At 41.9% G+C, this 25,574-nt stretch overlaps 1 non-coding gene across 1 annotated transcript; it reads left to right on the plus strand.

Moving 5' to 3' along the window:
- The first annotated feature begins 10,750 nt into the window (after window positions 1–10,750).
- Window positions 10,751–10,823, plus strand: TRNAR-CCU. Its single transcript has one exon. It is a non-coding gene; the product is annotated as a tRNA-Arg (tRNA).
- Window positions 10,824–25,574: the final 14,751 nt, after the last annotated feature.

Consider the following 25,574-nt stretch of genomic DNA (forward strand, 5'->3'; position numbering starts at 1 on the left):
CAAGCACTCCCTCATTTATTCATTCACACAGACATTTATTAAGTACCTGCTAGGTCCTGGGGATGCAAACTTAAATAACATGTGGTTCCTGCCTCAAGGCCACAAATGGACGGTTACAAAGGCCTAGGCTGAGACCTAGACTCAGGAACCAGAGCACGGGAGTACTGGCTGTCATCATGGGACTGGATGCCGTCCCTCTGGGGCTGTGAGTAGACTGACAAGTTGGGAAAGGATGGAACCCGGAGGAACACCAACATTTAAGACAGAAGCAACAGAGGAGTGAGAGAGGAGATCAGAGCAGGTGAGACGGCAAGGGCTATACCACAGAAGCCAAAGGAGTTGTCTCCAGAAGGGAAGACACTCACGAGTGTAAACTACAGTGGGGAGGGCCAGGGTAATAGCCCAAAAAGAGTTGTCATGATTCAGAATTTGCCGACAGCCTCACAGAGGTGCTATCAGTGGAGAGATGAGGAAGCTCACCATGAGAGCTGGGGAGTGCATATAAGAGGATGTAAAGAACAGGGGAAGAAAGCAATTCTTCCCATACAAAATAGATGCTGAAAAATCATTCTAGGCTGGAAGAAATGTTCCTCATGAAGGGCAGGTTAAGTATTTACCATGAATCAAGTGAATCCTAGGCTTCAGGCCCCTCACCTGCATGGACCCCTGCCAGGCCCTGGGAGAGGCCCTAGTAATGGGTTTACATGGACATGTTTTTGTAAAATTTGCCAAAGAAAGATATTTCAGCTGCAACTGGTTAAGACCGCTGTCGCTTCCACTCTGACTTCCTCTCCTAGTTCTCCTGCCAATTATATTGGAGTGAACACAGGCCCTGAGGGTCCAGCTACAGAGAAGCTGAGGATGTATTTGCTTTGAGTTTAGTGGGATATACTTAGGTGTTTACAGTTACTTCACTATAGAGCTAAGCTGTTGTTAGCTGTCCCAGTACAAGGAGGTCTTCCAGGAATACCCCTACCATCTACCATGACTATTTAACCCGGGTCATGATCTAAGGACCCGAAGGCTGTGTGTTTGACTGTATGATCATGACTTATGGTGCACAGATCTGGAAGTATATGGATAGTTAGGGAGAAACTAAGTTTGACACGTAGAGAACTAGAGGCTAGACTATGGAAAATTCTTCCAACTTTCATAACTCATACATGAAAAAATTTGTTAGAGGACTTCCAAAATTTACAAGTTAATTCTAAAATTCTAAATAACATAACCAGGGTGCCCAGGTGGTTCAGTCAGTTAAGCATCTGACTGACTCTTGATTTCGGCTCAGGTCATGATCTCACAGTTCATGAGTTCGAGCCCCGTATCAGGCTCCACACTGACAACACAGAGCTTGTTTAGAATTCTCTGTCTCCCTCTCTCTCTGCCCCTCCCCACTCGCTCTCTCTCTTACTCTCTCAAAAATTAAAAAAATAAAAAATTAAAAACAGGGGTGGCTGGGTGGCTCAGTTGGTTAAGTGTCTGACTTCCGGCTGAGATCATGATCTCACGGTTCATGAGTTCGAGCCCCACATTGGGCTCTCTGCTGTCAGCACAGAGTCCACTTCAAATCCTCTGTCCCCCTCTCTCTGTCCCTCCCCCACTCGCATGAACTTGCTCTTTCTCCCAAAAATAAACATTTAAAATTAAATTTAAAAATTAAAAATAAATAACATTACCAATAATGAATTATGAAGCTGTAAATAACTTTTCTAAACTCTGTTCTTAAAGGAATTTTGATCAAAATGCTGAAAGGAATGATGTAGGTGTCTATCTGTCTTAGTCCATTCAGGGCACTGCAATTAAAATACAACAGGGGTGCCTGGGTGGCTCGGTCGGTAAAGTGTCCCACTCTTGATTTCAGCTCAGGTCATGGTTTCACGGTTCGTGAGTTTGAGCTCGCGTCAGGCTCTGCACTGACAACGTGCTCTGCAGTACTTAGGATTCTCTCTGTCTCTGCCCCTCCCTGCCTCTCTTCCTTTCCCTCTCCCTCTCTCAAAATAAATAAACTTAAAAAACATTTTAAAAAAATACCAGAAACTGTGTGGCTTAAACAACAAACACTTATCTCTCACAGTCCTGGAGGCTGATAAGTCTAAGGTTAAGATGCTGGCAGATTCGTGTTTGGTGAAAGCCTGCGTCCTGGTTCAGAGACAGACATCTTTTCTTCATGTTCTCACTGGGCAGAAGGGCCAAGAGAGCTTTCTGGGGCCTCTTTCATAATGGCAGTCATCCCATTCACGAGGGCTCTGCCCTCAGACGTAATCACCTTCCAAAGACCGCACCTCCTAACACCATCGTATTGGGGATTAGACTGCAACATCTGAATTGTGGGGGGACAAAAGCATTTAATCCATAGCACCATCCTTCTGTCATCTCTCACAAATTCTAAAATCTTTTACATGTGAAGATGTGCTCAGAGAGTAAACAGCCACAAATGAAGGGAAAAAAATATTGTAGAAGGATGCTGGGCAGTTACTAAATGTCTTTTGTTATTTTGCTCGATTTGCGGGACGTTTCTATTATGTGCTAGCTTTAAAAATGTTTCATTTGTTATGACTGATGTCTCATTCTAAATACTTTTATATCTAATATTTATCCTAATTTTATGTTGTTTTGCTCAAAGAGCACCCCCGACACACACAATTATCTAAGTTTCAGGCCCCACAACACCTAGATCTGCCCCATGGTGATAGCCTTTGTGGGAAGGGCCTTGAGAGAAGGCAATACATGGGCAGGTGTCCAACATGTCCTAAGACTGACTCTCCCCTCCTACCTCTCCTAAATGAGCAGAGAAACTCAAGGGAAGGTTCTGACCTTCTAGACAGTGTTCTAAGACTGAGCTCCTAGGGGAAGGTCCGCGTGCCGAGGGACGGCATGAGGAAATGGTCCTCCCACTAGCACTGGTCACTACGAGATTTCTAATTCCTCCAGGACCGAGGGCCAGGGAAGCCAGTCAGGGTCAGCAGACGCTTACAGGAAATAAAAACTGTTGCTTGTACCACAGCAGGCATTAAATCCAATAGTAACATGAATATTTCCCTTGGAAGCAAAAGGATCTAGGAATGGAGGCAGAGAACACTATGGGATTTGACCAGCTCTGAGCAAATGACTTTCACCCAGGCACTGCTCCCAGGGGCTTATGTATTTATTTATATGTTCATCAGTTCTCTCCCCTACCAGGACGTAAGCTCCTTAATGTCAGCAACTTTGGATATCAGTGCGACGCCTGTGTGAAAACAGAAAACTACAAACCTCGGAAAGTTGATTCAACCTTGGTTGAGAGTATAGTTGAAATCAGAGGTTTTCCATTCCAACAATGGCTAAGAAACTTCAAGAAAATGAAAATACTGTCATCGCAAATGCTTTGAGAATGCCAAGCCCAGAGCAAATCTTAAGGACACCAAAAATATAGATCTTTGCCAAGGTGGAATGAGGGACATTTCAAGCCAAATCATAAATTGGGCTGTTTGCTACAAGGGCTCTTGTGAAATTCTACTTTACCTACGATGATTTACTGTTACATAACCCTTAACCTAGATGCTTCACCTAGGACATGTGTTTCACTTTTTGCTGTATAAAACTGAATCTCCTCATTGTACCTGTGTTGTGAAAAATGTGCTTTGCAATAAACCTTGCATTTTTTACATGATCATCTATGACTTGTGATCTTATTGCAGTTAGCCTAGCCAGCACTATAAAAAGTGGCATAGATTTATTTGGGATTAGAAAGGGCAGGATGAACTTCTCCTCCTCACAGAAGTCATGTAAGTTGTTTGTGGGGATTTTTTTGTTGTTGTTTTAAGGAGAATAATAGCAGAATTGTTTCTGAAATACAGTGGGAGACATTTCCTTCCAGCTGCATCCTAGTATCTAAGAAGAGTGTGAAGTATAGGGAAACCTTAGTTTCTGAGAATAATTCATTCTGGAAACATGCTTGTAATCCAAAGTACTTGCACATCAAAGCGAATTTCCCCATAAGAAATAATGGAAACTCTGAAGATTCGTTCCACAACCCAAAAATATTCATATAAAAATGATTACAATATTGTAATATAATACAAATAAAGAAAATACAAAATATAAAGAAAAATAAACAAATTAACCTGCACTTACCTTAGAGAAACCTTCGTGGCTGGTGTGAGGCAAGAGGAGGGTTATTGTGTAGGACGACTCTCACTATCACTAACAGAATCACTGCCATCTACTGGTCAATGGAATCTTTCTGCATGGGGGCCGTTGTGTATGCTCGCACAGATGTTGACCCCAGTACAGTATTAATAAACTCTGGTCATATACTGTATTTAATGTAACCAGCAATAAGGTGAGCAGAGGACAGGGTCTATATCTGCAGGCAGCCTGACCTAGAATGAAGCAAAGCATTCCTAAGCTTACTCTTATACAGAAAAGCAAAGGACTGTCCATGGTTGCTTTGAAGCGACAAAAAATACACTAGTGCCAGTTGTAAGCACCTTCCAATGTTCTGAAAAATCACTGATTTCTGACAAATACCATGGCCTGAGACTGAGCATCGGAGCATGGGAGATTATCACCCACAATCATGGAGAGAGAGAGAGAGAGAGAGAGAGGGAGAGAGAGAGAGGGAGAGAGAGAGAGGGAGAGAGAGAGAGGGAGAGAGAGAGAGGGAGAGGGAGAGAGAGAGAGAGGGAGAGAGGGAGAGGGAGGGGGAGAGAGAGAGAGGAAGAACAAGAACCACCACCACCACCACTGGTCCAGTTGTGATCACATGATGTTCGGCATCACATACTACTCGCTTTGCAAGACATCACTCGTTTATCAAGTTAAAATGTATTAGCAACGTTTGCTTGTCTTGCAGAACACTCACAGAACAAGTTACTTGCGACCCAAGGTTTTACTGTACTTGGCAAATGTTAGTAAATGTTTGTTGACTGATTTGTTGACTCCTTAGTAATACTGAGAGGAAAATATCCATTAGAACGGGGATCAACTGGAGGTCAAAACATTAGAGTAGACCTTTTCTTGGGTTCTCAGCAATAATTATCATTAATTTTTTTCAAATCTTGAATAAAATGACTGTATATCCTTTAAACACATAACAGCATTATAAAGGAGGCAGAATCTGGTCAAAAATGAAATACAGTCATTCAGCACATCCTTTAAAAAAACTGTCAGTTCCAACAACTGCTTTCAGCTCAGAGAACGGGTCATAAAATAAAGCAGTAAATCAGGAAGCCACTAGAGGGCCACAAAGGGCCAGGAATTTATCGAAGAGCCAAGAAAGTATAGTGAGGGGACAAAAATGACCTAACTCCTTTTTAGGCCAAGTTTGTAGGACCCAAAGGGCAGAGGTAAAAACTTTATGCTAAAGAACTGATAAAGATAGAGCTGGAGAATTTAAAAATCTTAATCCAAAGCAGCAAAGAGAATAGATAAGGTAGAATACACTTTAAAAGCATGGATACAGGGATCAGAGAATATGTTACTAGGAATGCCAAATGCAATGTTGAAAACATCAAGGATCATAAAGAATATGCAAAAACCAAAGTCATAATCATTAGAAATTCATGATCCTGAATACAGATAGCAGAGGGCACATGGCCCAGTAAACCTGGGCTGCCCCACTCGGCCTGAGCAAAGAACGGAGTCAAATCACCTGTAGTGACTGTACATTCCTGAACTGTGTTCTGCAGTAAAGAAACAACACTTTAGGTAACTGGTATTGCTCCAACTTTCTGCATTGACTGCCATCCTAGAAGGCACCTGCCATTTGCTGTGTGATCTCAACCACTCCACATCTTAATTTCCTTATCTGTCAAATGGAGATAATGATAGTGGTCCAAGGTCATTGAACTTTATGTGAGGGATTCAATAGTGACCTCACATTACGGAAGACTCCATACTTTAAAGTTGATCCAGACAAATATCAAGTATTTCTATTTCTCAACCTGGCATAGTTCACAATGTACTCAACCAACCAACCTTGAAGTTATAGGATTCTTGACAAAATTTGGTTGGAGTTGAGGGGAGGAGGAGAGACATAGGTTTTTGCTTCATTTCAAATTTCTCTACATAAACTGAGACTTTAATATTTTTACTATAGTCTATCAAAATTCCATTAAATATTATGAAGTATTATTTAAATTAATTAAATGAGGGGCACCTGGGTAGCTCAGTGGGTTGAGTGTCTGACTTCAGCTCAGGTCATGATCTCACAGCTCATGGGTTCGGGCCCCGTGTCAGGCTCTGTGCTGACAGCTCAGAGCCAGGAGCCTGCTTCAGATTCTGTGTCTCCCTCTCTTTCTGCCGCTCCCCTGCTTGCACTCTAACTCACTCTGTCTCTCAAAAAGTAAATGTAAAAAAAAAATTTTTTTTTAATAAATTAAAAGACTCTTGGGCACAAAGGACCTCTAGTAGACGTTGATAAATACATTTAGCTGTCAGCTACTGCTGTGTAACAAAACACCCAAAAATTCAGAAGCTTAAAGCCACCACGATTTGTTAATTCTCAATCTGTCAGTTAGCGGGAGAGATGCCAAATATTGGCCAAGCTTGGTTCTGCAGTTCTTCTGGGCTCAGCTGGTCTTACACACACATCAATAGCCAGCTAAGAATTGAAGAGTCTAGCTAAATTTAGCTCAGCCTCCCCTATCTTTTCACCCATCTCCTGGGAATAGCATGCCAGGCCAGCATATCCCTTTCATGGAAATAGCAAAAGTACAAGAAAGCAAGAAGAAACACACAAAAACTCCCGAGGCCCAGGCTTAAAAGTGGAGCACCCTCACTTCTGCCTTATTCCATTGTCCAAACCAAATCACACAGTCAAGGTCGGACATGCCTAAGGTAGGGCAATAGAATCTGCTATCTGACATAAACTATGTGTCTTTTTAAATTGTCTCCCACAACTAAAATGTGAGTGCTCTGAGAATAGGGATCCTGTCTGTCTTATCATCTTACTGGTAGGAAATTAAGGTACGGAGAGGTCCCATAGGTATGAAATGGTAGAGCCAGGATTTGAACTAAAAGTCTGGCTCTGAAGTCCATGCTATTAATCACTACATTAGATTACCTCTGCTAATAAAAGAAATGAAAGTAATTGGATGGGATAGAAGATTCTGGACTCTAAATTAGACCTAAATAATAATAGTTCTTTCCCTTGAAGTCAGAATGTCTACAGTAAGCATCAAATTACTGTGTTCATTATTGGAGCAGATGGAAATACAGAAGAGAGACATTAAGAAAACTGCATTTATTAGAAAGGCTGAAAGTGTCCATGACACAACCCTGAAAGACCATCTTGTCCATCCCCCTGTCTCCAAGTAGGAGTGCATGTCCACCTTATTACGAACAGTATAGTCAAATGTGATTTTTAGTCTTTAGAGACTATTTCTACAACCACCTCTGGAAATGCATGCGAATGTCTCACGATTCTCTCAGCAAGTTTTCTTCATGTCAGACCTAAATTGTCCAATTTAATTGCTCTATGACTTGGATCAGCTCTTCTTTGTAAAATTTAGATCAAGGGTTGCAAAGTGGCAGACTATGGGCCAAAACCAGCTTACAGACATATTTTGTTTTGCCTGCACCAACAAAAATGTTTCAATAGTTGCCAACATTTAAAAATAGGGATAGTTATATTTAAAAAGCCAGCTCTTGCTGAAATAAGTTGAAATAAGTGAAAGGGTTTTACTTAGAATTATCTAGGCTTTGAAAGTATAAAAGACTTTAAAAGTCTTTTATAAAACCTTCTGAATTTGATGTTTTCTTTAAGGGCTCATATTAACAGATTTCAACTTACTTAAGTAACATAAGATTTTTTTTCTACATATTCTTGGGTCAATTTAAGTAAGTTGTATTTTTCTGTGAATGCAATAATTTTTCTGTAGAGAGAGAGAGCATGAATAGGGGAGAGGGGCAAGGGAAGAGAATCTCAAGAGGGGTAGAGGGAGAGAACCTCCAGGCTCAGCATGGAGCCGGACTCAGGGTTCAAACCCATGACCCTGGGATCATGACCTGAGCTGAAATCAAGAGTCAGACATTCAACTGACTGAGTCACCAAGGCACCCCCATGAATAATTTAAACAAAGTCTTCAAACGTACTGACAGAAAGTTTTTTTATAATGTCCTTTTACTACCATAATGTCTACAGCATCTATAGTACTATTTCCCTTTTCATTCCTTTTATTTAATCTCCCTTTTCTTCCCTGATATGGGATAATTTTGCCAGACATCTATTTTATTGTTGTGAACCAATTCTTTGTTTTATTTACCTTTTCTATTGTATCTATTTGCTATGCCAATAATTCTGCTATTATTTCTCAATTATTATATGTCTTTAGGTAGGATATGCTATTTCTTAAAATTTTCAAGTTAGAATCTTAGATCATTAATGTTTATCTTTTCCAACAAACATTTAAGCTTTCCATTTCTGAGTGTCTTTTTCACTGTACCTCACAAGTTTTGATAGATAATATTTTATTGTTCGATACTGAATAATTTTAAATTCACATCATGATTTTATTCTCTTTGACCCATGAGTTATGGAGGACTTGGGAAATTGGCATTTCTCATCCATGCCAAACCTCTTTCTAGTCATCTTCTAATCCTGCAAAGCCTGAAAAGTTAAATGTTCGTTGGTCAGATTCCCTTGCAGCTGAAAGTGAATTAAGTCCTTCCACCGGATGCGTCTACACATGATTTAAAAGGTGGAACGGGGGGCGCCTGGGTGGCGCAGTCGGTTAAGCGTCCGACTTCAGCCAGGTCACGATCTCGCGGTCCGTGAGTTCGAGCCCCGCGTCGGGCTCTGGGCTGATGGCTCAGAGCCTGGAGCCTGTTTCTGATTCTGTGTCTCCCTCTCTCTCTGCCCCTCCCCCGTTCTGTGTCTCCCTCTCTCTCTGCCCCTCCCTCGTTCATGCTCTGTCTCTCTCTGTCCCAAAAATAAATAAAAAACGTTGAAAAAAAAAATTAAAAAAAAAAAAAAAAAAAAGGTGGAACGGAAGTAAACATCATCGCAGGCGGTCTTCAAAGATGGCAACACAGGAGGCTCCTGAGCTCCTCTCCTCCCACAAACACACTGAATGAACAACTGCACATGGAGCAAATCCCCCCGAGAGAAATGCAGAAACCACCTGAGTGGCCGCTACACACTGAGCAAATGAAAATACCACACGAAATGGGTAGAAGAGGCTGAGACACAGTCTCACCATAAACCCCACTGCAGCACAGTGCCATGCAATTGGAGGGAGTTGCAGGGAATCCCCAACTCCCAGGCTCTCTCTGATGAATAAAGTGTTTAGACTCTACACTTACAGCCCCAAATTTAAGACTCTCGTGTGAAGGACAGGCTCCCAAAACACCTGCTTCTGAAAGCCAACAGGGCTTGCATCCATGAGATCCCCAAGACTACAGTAAGCAAACAAGCAGATAAAAACAGGCACAAGCACTTGCCATGGATATCCCCCCAAGCGCTCGGAGCAGAGGGAGCAGGCAGAAATGCCCATCTCCCAGTCTTTTCCTAAAACGGGTCTATTTGCATACTTCAGTAACTGCTGTCTGAGGGTAAGGTTTCTAGTTTAGCACACATCTAGGAGCTAGCTTCTCTGCAGAGACCAAGGAGGTCTATGGACAGCTCCCCTGCTTTTTCTCTCTAGCCCACTCCAAGTCACCAGTAGTTCCCTGGAAGGAGTTTGTATACACGTCTAGTGCCCCAGTATTTGCTGCTGCCACCTGAGGAGGAGCCTCCTGGATCACTTGGCTCCAAGAGCCAATGGGACTTGCATCAAGAGTCCCATAGGACTATAGCAAGCAAGAAGTTCTTAATAGGCTCAGAAGCACCTTCCCACAGCTGTATGCCCAGGCCCAGTGCAAAGGCAGCAAGTAAAAATACCTACCTCACAATCTTCCCTGGAAGGGGCCTACCTACATATTTTTCCAGCTGCTGCCTAAAGGTCAGTAAGGCTTCCAAATGGCCTGAATCTAGGTACTGACTGTGATCCTCCCCTCTTTGGGACACTGATGGGTTTTGGCACATCCTCAACTACTGGGAGCCACTAGAAATGAAGAAGACAGCTTGGATAATCACAAAGGTATGAAGGACAACCAGGAGCCAGGCTCCTTGATGAGGTTTATCACCTACTCAAGACCACTCTGTCAAGACTGGGAGAAGTGGCTGTTTTATTTAATGCCCAGAAACCAACACTGAGTCCAAGGAAATGAAGGAAAAGAGGAATATATTCTAAACAAAAGAACAAGATAAAATTCTCAAACAAATCTTAATGGAGAGAGAAGTGATTTATATGACAAAGAGTTCAAAATAACAGTCATAAAGATGCTCACCAAAATCAGAGGAACAATACATGGACAATACAAATATTTCAGCAAAGAAAATAGTTTAAAAGTACCAAACAGAAATCACGGAGCTGAAGAATGCAATAACTGAACTGAAAAGTTCAATAGCAGGTTTAAACAGAAGAAATCAAACGAAAGAATGGATCAGTGAACTCAAGGACATGACCACTGAATTCATCCAAGCAGAGGAACAAAAATAAAAAAAGAAAGAGAGTGAAGGTGACTTAAGGGATTTTTGGGACACCATCAAGAAGACTGATATCCACGTTATGGAAATCCCAGAAAGAGAAATGGGAGAGAAAGATGCAGAAACATTATTCAAAGAAATAATGGCCAAAGTCTTCCCTTTCCTAGGGATAGAAAGAGACACCCAGATTCAAGTCCAGAAAGTATCTATAAGAGTCATCTAAGACCCAACCCAAGGGGCACCTGGCTGGCTCAGTCAGTAGAGCATGCGACTCCTAATCTCAGGGTTGTGGGTTCAAGCCCCACATTGGGTGTAGAGATTACTTAAAAATAAAATCTAAGTTAATTAACTAATTTAAATAAATAAACCCAAGACACAGTAAATGGTCAAAAGTTAAAGTCAGGAGAAAATGTTGAAAGCAGTAAAAAACAAAACAAAACAAATTATAACATACAAGAGCAACCCCATCAGATTTTTCATCACAAACTTTGCAGGCCAGAAGGAAGCAGGAAGATACATTCAAAGTGCTAAAAAAGAAAAACTGCCAACCAAGACTATTCTGCTTAGCAAAGTCATCCTTCAGAACTGAGGGACAAACAAAGAACTTTAGAGACAAGCAAAAGCTGATAGAGTTCATCAGCACTAGACTGGTTTTATGAGAAATGTTAAAGGGAGCCCTTTAGGCTGAAACATACATGGGGGGGAGCAGGGCAGGAAACAGAGACAAAGGAGACTGAGGAATAGGTTCCAAATGAAAGAACAAGACAAAACCTTGAAAAAGAACTAAGTGAAACAGAGATAAGCAATCTATCTGATAAAGAGTTCAAAGTAATGGTCATAAAGATGCTTATAAAGATGGGAGAAGAATGGATAGACTCAGAACTTCAGCAAAGATAGAAAATATAAGAAAGAACTAATCAGTGCTGAAAAATAACTAAAATGAAAACTATGCTACAGGGAATCAATAGCAGATTAGAAGATGTAGAAGAACGGATCAGCTATCTGAAAGACACGGTAGCAGAAATCATTCAAACTGAACAGCAAAAAGAAAAAAAAGATTTTTAAAGTGAGGTTAAGTTAAGGGACCTCTGTGACAACACTGAGCATACTAACATTCTCACTGTAATTTCCAGAAGGAAAAGAGAGAACAAAGCAGGAAAATTATTGGAAAAAGGAATAGCTGCAAACTTCCCCAATCTGGGGAAGAAAACAGACATCCAGGTCCAGGAATCATAGAGAACTCTACCTGGCAAGGTTATCATTCAGAATTGAAGAAGAGAGAAAAAATCTCCTTAGACACACAAAAGTTAAAGGAGTTCACCACCACTAAACTAGCCTTACAAGAAATGTTAAAGAGACTCCTTAAGCAAAAAAGAAAAAAACATGACTAGAAGAAACTTAAGCAAGAGAAAGTTTCCTTACTAAAACCAATCATAAGGGCACCTGGGTGGCTCAGTCAGTTAAGCATCCAACTTCAGCTCAGGTCGTGATCTCACGATTTCTGAGTTCAAGGACTTGCATCAGGCTCTCTGCTGTCAGCACAGAGCTGCTTCAGATCCTCTGTCCCCCTCTCTCTCTGTCCATCCCTGCCCATCTCTGCTCACAGTCTCTTTCTCTTTCAAAAATAAACATTTTAATAATTTTTTCTAATGTTTATATTTATTTTTGAGACAGAGACAGAGCATGAGTGGGAAAGGAGCAGAGAGAGAGGGAGACACAGAATCTGAAGCAGGCTCCTGGCTCTGAGCTGTCAGCACAGACTGAGCCACCCAGGCACCCCTCAAAAATAAACATTTTAAAAAGCAATCATACAGTAAAGGTAGTATACCAATCACTAATAAAGGTAGTATGAAGGTTAAAAGACAAAAACAGTAAAACAAACTACATCTACATTAGTTAGGTAAGGGATATACAACATTAAAAATTTTAAGTAGGACATCGAATACATAAAACATGGGTGAGGAGGTAAAAAATGTGGTACTTTTAGAATGTGTTTAAATTGAAGCAACTATGAACTTAAAATACACTGCTGTATACATAAGGTGTTACATATGAACCTCATGGTATCCACAAACCAAAAACCTATAATAATGACAAAAATAAATACATAAAGAGAAAGGAATCCAAGTAAAGAAAGTCAACACACAAGAGACACAAGAGATGAAAGCAAAAGAAAGGAACAGAAAGAAACCAGAAAGCAATTAACAAATTGGCAATAAGTACATAACTATCAATAATTACTTTAAATGTAATGGACTAAATCCTCCAACCAAAAAAACACAGTGACTGGATTTTTAAAAAGACCCATCCTTATGCTGACTATAAGAGACTAATCATCTAATTCCCAGAATCAATTCCTTTTCTGCCTAAAACATCTAGAGATCTTTGAGTCACTGAATGCTGAGTGATAATTTTCTAGTGTTCGCTATTTAGATCCACAATTGGATCGTCAGCAATTGTATTCTATAGGATACTGAAACTTTGAAATTTGTAAAAGCTAGATTTGTGATCTAGCATGTAGACAATTTTATTAAATTGTATGTTCTTAAAAAAAAAAAAAAAAAGGAACTCTCCAATTGTTCATACATGCTTCTTCCGGTGCTTGCTAATTGTGCTATTCAAATCTCTCTCTCACGGATTTTTGTCTTCTGGATCCAAAATTTAACAGAAAGTGAGATAGCAGAATCTTTCACTATCTTGATGGATTCATCTCTTTCTCCTGGTGGATTTGCTGTTTTTCTTTAAATAGTGTGATGCAGTGTTATGGGGCACAAGCATGTTTAAAATTATAACTTCCCAGTGAACTAGACCTTTAATCTTTATGCAGTAACCAGCTTCTCTATCCTCTCTGCAGCTTTTTGGGTCATGATGCCTCGTTTTAACAGTATGTTATTTACTTTTAATCCAGTCTGATGTTATCTTTTTTTTTTTTTTTTACATTTATTCATTTTTGAGAGACAGAAAGAGAGCACAAGCAGGGGGAGGGGCAGAGAGAGAGGGAGACACAGAATCCAAAGCAGGCTCCAGGCTCCGAGCTGTCAGCACAAAGCCCGACGCAGGGCCCGAACTCACGAGCCATGAGATCATGACCTGAGCCAAAGTCAGACGCCTAACCAACTAAGCCACCCAGGCGCCCTGAGAAATATTCTGAGTATAGAATTCTAGTTTGAATTTTCTCTTAGCAAATTGAAGCTATTATGCCATTGTCTTCTGGCTTCCATTTTTGCTGTTAAGAATCCAGCTTCTCTAATTGCTGTTCCTTTTTAATATAGCTATTTTTAAGCTCTCCTCTTCATACTGATGCTCTATGGTTTGCCTCTGAGGTATGTTGGTAAATTTCTTTTTATCTGTGCTACTGGAGATTTCTTAGACTTCCTGAATATGAAGATTGGTTGCTTCTGTCCGATTTGGAAAATTCTCAGCCATTGTCTCTTTGAATGTCACCCTCACTGGCATGTCTCCTTCTAGAATTCTGGGGAGGGTCTGTTAGATCCTCTCTCTCCAAGTCTTTGTACCTCTCTCATTTCTTGTGTCTTTGCCCTTCTGATCTGTATTATGGATAATTCTCTGAACTGATTTTCTAGTTCACTGTTTCTCTCTTCAGCTTCACCTAAAATCTGATATTTAAACCATCCTTGGGATTTTTATGTTCAGTTAATACTTTATTGCTAAAAATTCTATTTCTTCAAATTGACTTGGACATTCCTTGGCAGTCTTTTCCAATCATATTTTCAAGCTTTTCTTTAAACACATTAAATATGTCCATATATATAGCTAGCATCTGATAATTCCAACATCCAACGTCTTTAGGGTCTATTTCTGTTATCTATCATTTCAAGTGGGCCTCAGTCATGTGCCTCATTCCCACCCACCCCCCACTTAAAATTTTTTATCTGAAACTACTCGCTCACTTGGAAGTGAGGAAATTCTCTACAGGGAGTCTCTGAAGCTGCTGCTGAGGTTGCATTCTTCCAAAAAAAGGTTGATGTTTGATTCTGCCATTTCCCTGGAGGTACTATGAACTGACAGCCATTCTAAATTTAATGATCTCTTTGAGGTTTTTGGGGGGTTTTTTTTTAGCCACACAGGTTACATAAATTTGGACCACAACTAAGAGAGCCAGCTTGTCATAGCAGATTCTCAGAGAAGAGTTTTTATTCCCTTCCATCTGGTGTCAAGGCTGCAACAGTCAAGTCTCCTTGCTGTCCTCTGCAGTACATTGGGCTTACTTCTCACTCATGCTTCCCTCAGACTGCAGCCTGTTGGATTCCTGTCCTTATGCAGAAGGGTCTCCTCATAAACTCCGCCCCCCCCCCCCCCCCCCCGGGCATGGCCTACTCTTCTCTCCTACCCCCTAAGCTCCCTGTAACTATCAAAGAGGAAGCTCGTGGTCTCCATATTTCAGCAGAAACCCTCTGTGCAGAAGCCAGCTTTGTCATTCACATACCTTACAAGATTCCAGCTTTCCTTTTATTCTTTTTTGACCTCTGCAGATTTTACAAAAGCTTAACAATACATTTTTAAAACATTTACCTGGCATTTTGGTGTTTTTCAACTGGAAGATGACTCAGACCATCTAGTCTGCTGTATGAACAGAAACAGCCATTTCACTCCATGGAGAGTGGATCACCAGGGAGGGTAAGGGCCCCTGGATTCTGGGTTTACAAGTGCGCAATGCCATAACAAATGGGCCAATGTCTCTGGGGCCACCTTGGGCTTTGTAAAGTCCTGAGAGAGCTGACTGCTAAGAGTCTAGGCTTAGGAGACTTTGAGTAACCCAAAATTGCATAGGATGTTAGCATTACCTTCCTCTAAAGAACTACTGCCATGGGAAAGCATCTCCTTAAAGATATAGTCTAACTAATAAGTGAAATGAAAAGAAATGATAGTTTCAGAATATCACCATTTCTCAAAGCCCGGTGAACTGGTGGATCTGGACATTGAGAATCAATGGCTGCCAACATCACAGTCAGAGGTTATGAGACAAAAGAAGTCTCTTCACCTAGCATCTTGCCAAAAAGGTTCAAACCAAGTGTGTTTTGGCTTCCAATCTGCAGGAAACACAGAGCTCAGAGGAACATAGAAGGTGACATGCACACAAACACAAGATCCCAATCACAGGTCAGGTTGCCCCAGGCTACCAATAAATTTTAAGGAAAATAAAAGCATGGAGGGGGAACCTGTAGATTAAGAGTGACTTGAAGGAAATATCAATCATTTTGAAAAGGCTGGGAGTGGGGGACGCTGCTAAACTACAAGATCTAAAATTACACACTTAGATGTTCACTTTTGTGTAGTCTTCATATCTGGTATTATTCTACATTTTAAAAAATGAAAAAGGTGGGGGGAATGATTCATCCCTCAAGTTATTACTGTACAACAGTCCTTATTAATCCAATTTCATGTGAAACATTTAATAGATCTCAGTATTAGTCTCCAGGAAACCCAACGAAAGCAACCAAATACCATTCTTTTTATGACCATGAGTACAGATATACATATGGATCTCTTATACTTGTGTGTATATATATATACATATATATATATGTATTTATATGTATACACACACACACACACACACACACACACAGAGAGAGAGAATAACAGTAACTCCTAAAACGGTACCAGGATGTAGGATAAAAGGGAAAAAGAACTAAATTCCTACCTGTCTTCCCCAGCTTCCCCCCGCCAGGCCATATATGTGCTAATCTCTGCACACACTTGACCATTCCCCAATTCCAAATGCCATCTCTCTTCTTCCCTCCATCCTAGATCTTGTTCCTGCTGTTCCCTGGATGGAATACTCAGACTTCCTCACAGACAGCTGCATTCTCTACTTTTCTGAGACCTCCCCTGATCTCTAACTGAATTGGAACTCTTTCTCATCAGAGCCCCACTGCTATTTGCTACTCTCTTTGTGGGGTTTACCTTGATCCTTCTTATTTTATAATTACTTTCCCTGGATGATACAGTTATAAACTCAGTGCAGAGAAAAACTGTCTAACTCATTGTATGCATAAAAGATGAGCACAACATCTTAGACAGTATAGCCATCGATAGGCATTTATTTCCCTCTAAGTACAAGAAATTTGTCTTTTCTTTCTTGGTTGATAATTAACTATCTTCATCAATTGCTTGTTACTACAGCCATGTTGTTCATTCTGTGATAATACAGCATTGATTGTAACTTAGTATTCAGTTACAAGTCATTGAAGTCTGCAACTTGCTTGTCAGCATCTCTGCAAGTATCAAGAATTGGCCAGGAGCCCTAGAAAGCTTTGGTGACAAATCCTAGTGGTGGTGGCAGCACCATTCCAGCAGAGGGCAGCAGAGAGCCAAGGGAAGGGTAGCCATCTGCAGCAGGGCTCCAGGATGCATTTCTGGGCTGAGTCAGGGCAGGTGGAACGAGGAAAAGCTCCTATTTCAACGCAGGTTTCCAGAATTAGAGAATAAGCAAAGCTAGAATGCTCTGCAAGTCTCTTGGATCTCAGAGAGACCACAGCCTTAGTGGGATCTGCACTTGTCTAAAGTTCAGACTGCAGGGGGTGGGGGTAGTGAGACAGAAGGCTCCATTTCCTTTGATAAAACACCCAGAAGCAACCTTTCTCCTGACACACAATCAGCCTCCTGGAAAACCACATTATTTCTGAATACCATTTCTCACCAGGAATTCCTCCGAGAGACAATTTCCTCTTTGTTCTTTGAGAACAGGGCCAGTTTTTGAGGCAGCCTTAGGGTCTTCTGTGAACTGCTGCCTGCCTTACCCACTTCCAGTCAGAAGTCCTTTCTAGTGAACGCCTGACCCACTCAGCTTTTGAAAAAGACCATCCTTATTTCAGGCCCAGATAACTTATTAGCACAAATTTTATTCCAAACTTTGAGTACATGTTTAAAAAGGAAATTCCATGACACTCACTCTAAGCATTTGTCTTACAAAAAGCCCATCTGGGGCCACTGGGTCTCACTGCTCACAGACCTCCTGGTCCTCAGAAAGGTACAGGTTCCCTCTGAAAAATCCAATGCCAAGCACGTCTGTGATTTTAATGACTGTCAAAAGAACATCAGTGGGCCCCACCGTACAGGGAGAGAGGGAAATACAGGGGGTGACAAGTAAGAACCTTCTGCTCCTGTGCTGGCTTTCCATGGATCAGCCGTATTGAGACCCCCTGCACCCTGCCACCCAAAGGCGGATCTGCTGCACTGGGCCCCTGCGTTGAACTGGACAAGATCCTGACTAACCAACTGCTGCCAAAGAGCCATCTTGTTGAGCACACCTTCCCGTGGGAGATCTTTACGGCCTTTGGTTTTCCAATTTTTCAAAATCCCAGTCTCATCGTGAAATCTTTGGAGCACATATGGACTTCACAGCAAAAAAAAAAAAAGGCAGAGCTTTTAGATACAGACTGCTTTGTTGCCTGCCCGGGGCCCTTTCTCAGGCAGTGTGCCGGACTTTGTCCAGATATATGCATATGTGAGTAAATACATAAACACATCAATATATTTTTAAAAAGAATAAAAATAAAGATGAACTATATCCAGAGCTTCTTGCGCAGACCGAGTGCCACCCAAGAGGAAGGCAAGCCCTAGGTGAGGCTTCTTGGAAGGCACATCTCCACCTTTCCTCCAATTGCAGCTGTAACAAGGACACAATGGCTGAAGGTCCAGCCTCGTCTTGTGAGCTCAGTGCTAAGAGCCACCTACCAGGAGTGGCAGGGCAGAGACAGGAGGACCCTGGGTACAATGACCTTTAGGAGACACCATAACAGCCCCGGACTCCTTCGTCCTTCTGGTACTTGAGAGAATAAATCCCTAATGTTCTCAAGGTACCGACATTGACCCCCCGCTGCAAGCTGCAGGAGCCAGTCCTGACCAAGGCTATGTGAATGTCATTGCCAGACGCTGAGGTAACTGAGAAAGAAAAATGCCCTCTTGCCTATCTCCAATCCAGACAGACTTCTGATTTGTTTTTCCCCATGGTGCCATGGAAATAACCTTAACCGGAACCTTTGAGTGGGGAACCAAGGGAATCTCTCAGTCCTGCCCCCAAGCTGGAAGGAACCTCACATTTTAGCAACTGGTTAGTCACCAACATGTGGAGGGTTACATGTTATAGGTGTATAAGTGTATGATACTTATTCTGTAAGTATCATATCACAATTCTTATGAGTAAGAATTGATCATAAATGACAATTCTAATGATAATTCACAAATTCACTTCCCTCCCCCTAGATCCCCCTAACCCAACCCACCTACCCAACTAGTTAGGTGAAAGCAGAAAATTTCAGTTATGTTCCCTTTTTTTATTCTAGCTACAAAATACAAAAACTCCTTTAATCAGAAAAATCTGCAGATATATAAACATGGAAATAGACATATTAAGAAAACAGTAATTTCACCCAGAAATAATTATTTTTAATTTTTTTAAAGTTTATTTTTGAGAGAGAGTGAGTGCAAGTGGGGGAGGGGCAGAGAGAGAGGAGACACAGAATCTGAAGCAGGCTCCAGACTCTGAGAGTCAACCCACAAACTGTGAGATCATGACCTGAGCCGAAATCAGACACTTAGCCGACTGAGTCACCCAGGCGCCCCCAGAAACAATTACTTGTAATCCCATGGAAGTAACCTCCCAGATCTTTTCAACACACATATACACGTATATGCATTTATTATTAGATGGGACCATACTGCAGGTACAATTATGCATCTGTAATTGCAACCGCTTTACAGTGCATCCCAAACATCTTTCCATTTCCATACAACAAGGGTGGCCTGCCCCTGCCCCATTCAGCCCTGGTCCCAGACCTAAGACTGTCCCTCCCATATCCCCACCTTCCTCTGTTTCTAGAAGGGCTTTTGAGGTGGTGGTGGCCTTCATGGGGCCAGGACAGCAGAAGCCACTTCTCTACACTGCCGTCAGCTGGCTTGGGCCAGTTGGCCAGCTGCCCCTGGGTGTGCAGACTAGTCTCACACCAACTATCTCCTGAGGTACCTGCAACGAGCCCTTCAACTTTCCCTAGACCACATCTCTCTACTCTACCCCGGGGCCTTTATTCCCAACCAGTGTGCTCTGGAGGTACCCTCCCTCTCTGGTCGCTTCCCAGTCTGTTAGAGGCAGCAACTCCTTGCTCCATGACACTGGGGTCTTTCGTTTCAGTTCCCCAACCAATAAACTGTAGTTTTCTCCCTGCAATGTATAGCAGCCCTAACAACCCAACTCTCCTTGGGGCCATGTGCATACATCCCTGACCTGAGAGAGATCTGCAGGGTGGTAAAAAAAACTCTATTACACCAGTAAGTAGGCAAAGGCTGAATTAAAACTGCTGTTGAGTAGATCTAGAACAGGACCCTGGGTATGACTCTGACTCTCTCCTGTCATAATATCCAGGACCTTGGAAATGTTAGACTCAAAGAACTGAAGGAGTCCAGTATATTAAGTGATTTTTCAGCCAAGGACACAAATCAACTGTTTTCCTTCCACACTGCTGAGAGGTAAATGACAATATTAGGAACACCCTGTTTAGTCTGCAACAAGTAAAGCTTGCTGCATCTCAGAAATGAAAAAGTAATATTGTTTTGCCATTTTCCTAGGTGAATCTCAACGCCCTTGGAGAGAACAGGAACTTCTTTCAAGAACAATAATGGAGGGGCGCCTGGGTGGCTCAATTGGTTAGGCAACTGACTTCAGCTCAGGTCATGATCTCACAGATCGTGAGTTCAAGCCCCACATCAGGCTCTGTGCTGACAGCTCAGAGCCTGGAGCCTACTTCAGATTCTGTGTCTCCCCCTCTCTCTACCCCTCCCCTGCTCGCGTTCTGTGTCTCTGTCTCAATAATAAATAAACGTTAAAAAAAAAAAAAAAAGAAGAATGGCTAACATTTACAAAGCACTTTTTCTATGCCAGACCTTTTTCACATATGATCTTGTTCAATCCCTATCAATATCCATGATGTAGATACTAATAGCCCATTTTACTGATGAGGAAATTGAGGCCAGAGAGTTTTGCTAACTTGCCCAGGGTTGCCTGGCTAGTAAGTGCTCTAGGCTAGTAAATGGTATACTCAAAAACAATTCAAAAATCTGACTCCAGAGCTCATTCTGTTTCCAAGGTGCAGTCCCCAAAGGAGGGGTCAGAACAACCTCTCAGTCACCCACTTCCAAATATCCAGTGATTTCTCTTAGAAAGGCCATAAGCTATTTCAGATTCAATTGCTATATTTCAGTCTACTCCAAGAAATAGAATGTAACAAATACAAGAATTCCAAATATTGGGTTCAAATCGGATTTTAAGCCATGGATGGGAAAGCCCCAGAAAGGACCAATTGGGAAGTTGGGTAAGTCACTTCCAAAAACACAACCCAGGAAAGAATCATAACCCTGTGATACTCATTTCAAAATGGAAGCTCCAGGTTTTAGTCAGTTCTTATGTAAAATACCAAAATCTTAGCCAAGTCATTCTTGAAGTAATACAATGGAAAACTTACACAATTGGATGTCAACACTCATTATAAAGCTACAGTAACTAAGAAAAGGTACTGGTGCAATGACAGCAAAATAGGCCAGTGGACAGAATGGAAATCTTCCAAACAGACTCACACATAGGGGCCCTTGGCACTGTGGAGTACTAGGGGAAGGACACTCTTTTGTTTTATTTTGAGAGAGAGAGAGAGAGCAAGTGTATGCAAGCAAGGGAGAGGCAGAGAGAGAGGGAGAGACAGAGAATCCCAAGCAGGCTACCACTGTCAGTGCAGAGCCTGACAGGGGACTCAAACCCATGAACCATGCATGAGATCATGACCTGAGCTGAAACCAAGAGTCGGATGCTTAACCAACTGAGCCACCCAGGTGCCCCAGGACACTCTTTTTAATAAGCAGCTTTGTGGAAAGGAGATGAAACCTGGCCTGTGCCTCACACACAGAGACAAAAACTCTTCCAGGAAGGCTTTATCCCCTCAGCTGCCTTTCATAATTGGATCTAATCTATAAGAATATCTTTTTGACCCCAATTCAAGAAAGTTTCCTACAAGTCACAGAAAGATAAGTTGGACATTAAATTTAAGAATTTCTACTCAAAGCATCTTCACAAGAGTAAAAAGACAAACCAGTGTGGAAGACATTTCCACACATATCTAGAATTTAAAAAATATATACAAATCAGTAAGCAAAAGAGAAACAGTAGAAAACCAGGCAAGAGTTTGAATAGGCACATCTAAGAGAAGAAATCCAAATGGCCAATAAGCATACGAAAAGGTGCTCAATCTCATTTACAAATCCAACAGATGAGTCAAAACCACAACAAGCCTAACCTAGTGAAGCCTTCAGCCCTAACTTCCAGTTTATAGGAAATCCCAGAAAGCAGGTGAAACACCAAGAAGAAACAGCAGACAAATGCAGAATGTGGGGCTTCGGGACAACTAGCCTAGCCTTTTTAAAAGGTCAGGGTCATGGGGGCGCCGGGGTGGCTCAGTCAGTTAAGCATCTGACTTCAGCTTCCACCTTCAGCTCAGCTCATGATCTTGCAGTCCATGAGTTCGAGCCCCGTGTCTGGCTCTGTGCCGACACCTAGAACCTGGAGCCTGCTTCAGACTCTGTGTTTCCCTCTCTCTCTGCCCCTCCCCCACTCACATTCTCTCTCTCTCTCTCTCTCTCTCTCTCTCTCTCTCTCAAAAATAAACATTAAAAAAAATTAAAAGGTCGGGGTCATGAATACAAGAGGCAAAAGATACAACAACCAAATGTGACGTATAAACTTTGAGTGGCTCCAGATTTCAAAAAACTAGCCATAAAAAATACTTTCAGATCAGCTGGGGAAATTTGTGGACCAAATATGAATTAATTTTCTTCATTATTGTGATTAAATAGTAAAATATCCCCCTTCTTAGTAGAGTTTATGTTGAAATATTTAAGAGTAAGTGTCCTCACAACTGCTGTTTTTATATACAATTCACACCGACAAAACAGATGATAGATACGGATAAAAGAGCAAATATGCCAAATGTTAATAATTATTGACTTACTGGTAGGTATGCGGGTGTTCTCTTATTCTTTATGTTTGAAATTTTTAATATTAAGTTAGCCTAATAATAAATGTTAGGTTAAAAAACACTCTCACACAATTATATTTCAATGCATACTAACAGGGAAACTAAACTCACAAATAGACATTTCCAAGGGTTGGTGAGGATGTGAGCCCCAAGACCTCTCACACACAGCTGGTGGGAGCATAAATTGACAGAATCACTTTGGCATGATCCAATTAAGTTGAAGGAACATAGCCCGTGACCTGGCAATTCGAATCCAAAGAATCTACCCTGCTTAAATTTGTGTACTTGAGTACGGGCAGACATGGTTGAGAATGCTCAGAGAAGACGTATTCACAAAATCCCCAAACTGGTAACAAGTAATCGCCCGTAATTAGGCGCATTTGTAAAAAATCAGTTGATTATTCATACAATAAAATACAACAGTGACAATGAATCAACTACAGCTGTGCACAACATAAATGCATCTTGCATATATTAGGTTGGTAAAAGAAGCCAGACATAAAGAACACATACTGTATGGATCCCTTTCTATAAATTTCAGTAACAGGCTTTAAAATAAAAGTGTCCATGGATGTACATTTATGTAGTAAAATTTTAAAGAAAAGCAAAGAAGTGAATGACCATAAAAGTATGGTCACTGAGCAGAATATGCAGGAGGGTTCCAGGGTGCCAACAGGATCTCATTTCTTAACCTGATAAGGGGCTTACTTTAGATTTTTAAATTTTAAACTATATATTTTTCCATATGAGTGTTTTAGTTCACAGTGGAGTTAAAATAAATGTCAAAAACAGTCTGCAGAAAAAAATAAAAGTCTGGCCTGAAATCCCTCAATGTTATCAGGGAGGACTTTTCCACCATGTTTGCCTGGGAGAAGATGGTGTTTTGAAATGAAATAGTTGGGTTTGTGTGTGTGTGTGTGTGTGTGTGTTTATTTTATTTTTGAGAGAGAGAGAGAGAGACAGCGCACGCATGCGAGCGAGCGGGGGAGGGGCAGAGAGAGAGGGAGACACAGAATCTGAAGTAGGCTCCAAACTGTCAGCACAGAGCCTGACATGGGGCTCGAACCCATGATCTGTGAGACCATGACCTGAGCTAAAGTCAGACGCTTAACTGACTGAGCTCCTGAAACAGTAGGTTTCTAGGGCTCTTCTGGAGGAAGGCTTTCTGGATTTCCATTGACCTTACCACAAAAAGGATTGGTCAGTTGTCATCAGACTCTGAGCTCTTGTGTCCATGAAATAAGCTAAATTATGTTTCTTTCTGGAAATGTGCCCATCCTACCAGAGAGGTAATTCTTATTTCCCCTGCCTGTGAACTCTGGGAAGGAGAGTGAAAATCTTCTGTCCTCATTACACCCAGGGTCTAGAGTCCAAGGCTGAACACAGAAGACATCACAACGTGGGGAGGGGTAGGAAGTCTCAGAGCACTGTCGTCCTGCCTTGAACTGAGTCTTGAGGTTAGAGTGACTGGCTCAGGGGCACAGAATAAGACAACAGGTCACATCTCAACCCAGCCACACGTATCATTCCATGTTCCTAGAATGAAAGCTTCTCCTATTTCTGTTTGCTTGAAGCTTTTCCTTAATTTTCTCATTTATCACTAAGGAATTTCATTCAGCTGTGAGAAACAGAACCCAAGAAAACAAGGTGAGGTTTTCATTTTCTCTAACAACGAATCTCAAGGTGAGTGGCTGCTGGCGTTGGTTCAGAGATTGGAAGGGGATGTGGGGGGGGGGGGGTAGGGGGAAAGCACAAGACTTCTGGGATTCTCTTGGCCTTTTCCTGGTGGCCCCAAACCAGAGCCAGCATTAGGACATGTGGCATTCTTGAGCAAAGTACAAAAAGACACTCTTCTGAGCAAGTAAAGTCCAACAGAACTCACTCCACCCCTGGGTGAACAATTTACTAGAAGACACCCCCACCAACAAAATCTAGATTTTACAGCTGTCTTTACATACTCACATATGTGAGTCTGGACATCTGAAATGAACCTCTGGAGTTTTTCCACATAATACTGAAATCTGAATTATGCAAAGCCTAGGACCTGAGTTCTTAAGTAAAAACCACCACCTCAAATCCATACTGCTAGAAATTAAATAGTTAGAGGCCCATCTAGTGGCACTACCCAGGCAATGCATCCAATGGGCTCACAGAGTTCACTTGCAAGTTGAATGCATGGGTAGAAGGGGAGGATAGCAAGTGTCCTGGCAGAGGCTGGTGCTAAGCCGTTCAGACACAAGTTCAACGCCATGGCAATTTCAGTGCCTGTGAACATGTACCCTAGGCTATGCAGGCCCCAGCTACAAAAATATCAGCTCTGCTGTGGCATCCACTTTCATGCTTTGGTCAGCTTGCTCTCAGAACTGAGGGAGAGAAATTCACTTGTACGGAAACACTTCCCCAGCTGACAGGAAAAGGTCAGGAGAGGAGTGGTTTTCATGGCCTACAGGTGGAGCTGAGAGTTAAATTAGGGGCAGGAGAACACACAGCAGGTTAGCATTTGAATCCGGTTTAATATTTACAATTGACACCACACCAAAGCTACGGGGAGGGGATCTGGGTAACAGGTGCAACAACTACATTTATAAAGTATGAATCAAGCGCCTACATTTATAGCTGCCAGATCACTGTCTACACAATTGGCAAACTTGGGGGCATGCACACTATTTTCTCTCTTAGATCCACATCAATCCCTAGAGAGGGCTTTTATAGAAACCCTGTTTGGATCCATTTCTGAAAACCAAATGCTCATGCTCACCCTCTTTGTGATTAAATTTTACCCTACTTCCAAGCTAGTAAGTTGGCCCGTGACTGTGTCTTGCAAGCTGCCAAAGACGGGATAGTTCAAGGACCAGGGATTTTACTACTCACAGCCGAGCACGGAGCATGAATATCCGTGCCCCAGTCAGTCTATGGGAGCACCCAGATGGGACAACCCAGAAATCCCCCCCATCTTCCCCTCCCCCCCCCCCCACGCAGTGTTTGTGCGCACATGCTACAGCCCAGAAACACTGGGCTTCAGA

The sequence above is a fragment of the Panthera leo genome, chromosome A2, assembly GCF_018350215.1.
Source record: "Panthera leo isolate Ple1 chromosome A2, P.leo_Ple1_pat1.1, whole genome shotgun sequence".
NCBI classification, from domain to species: Eukaryota; Metazoa; Chordata; class Mammalia; order Carnivora; family Felidae; genus Panthera; species Panthera leo.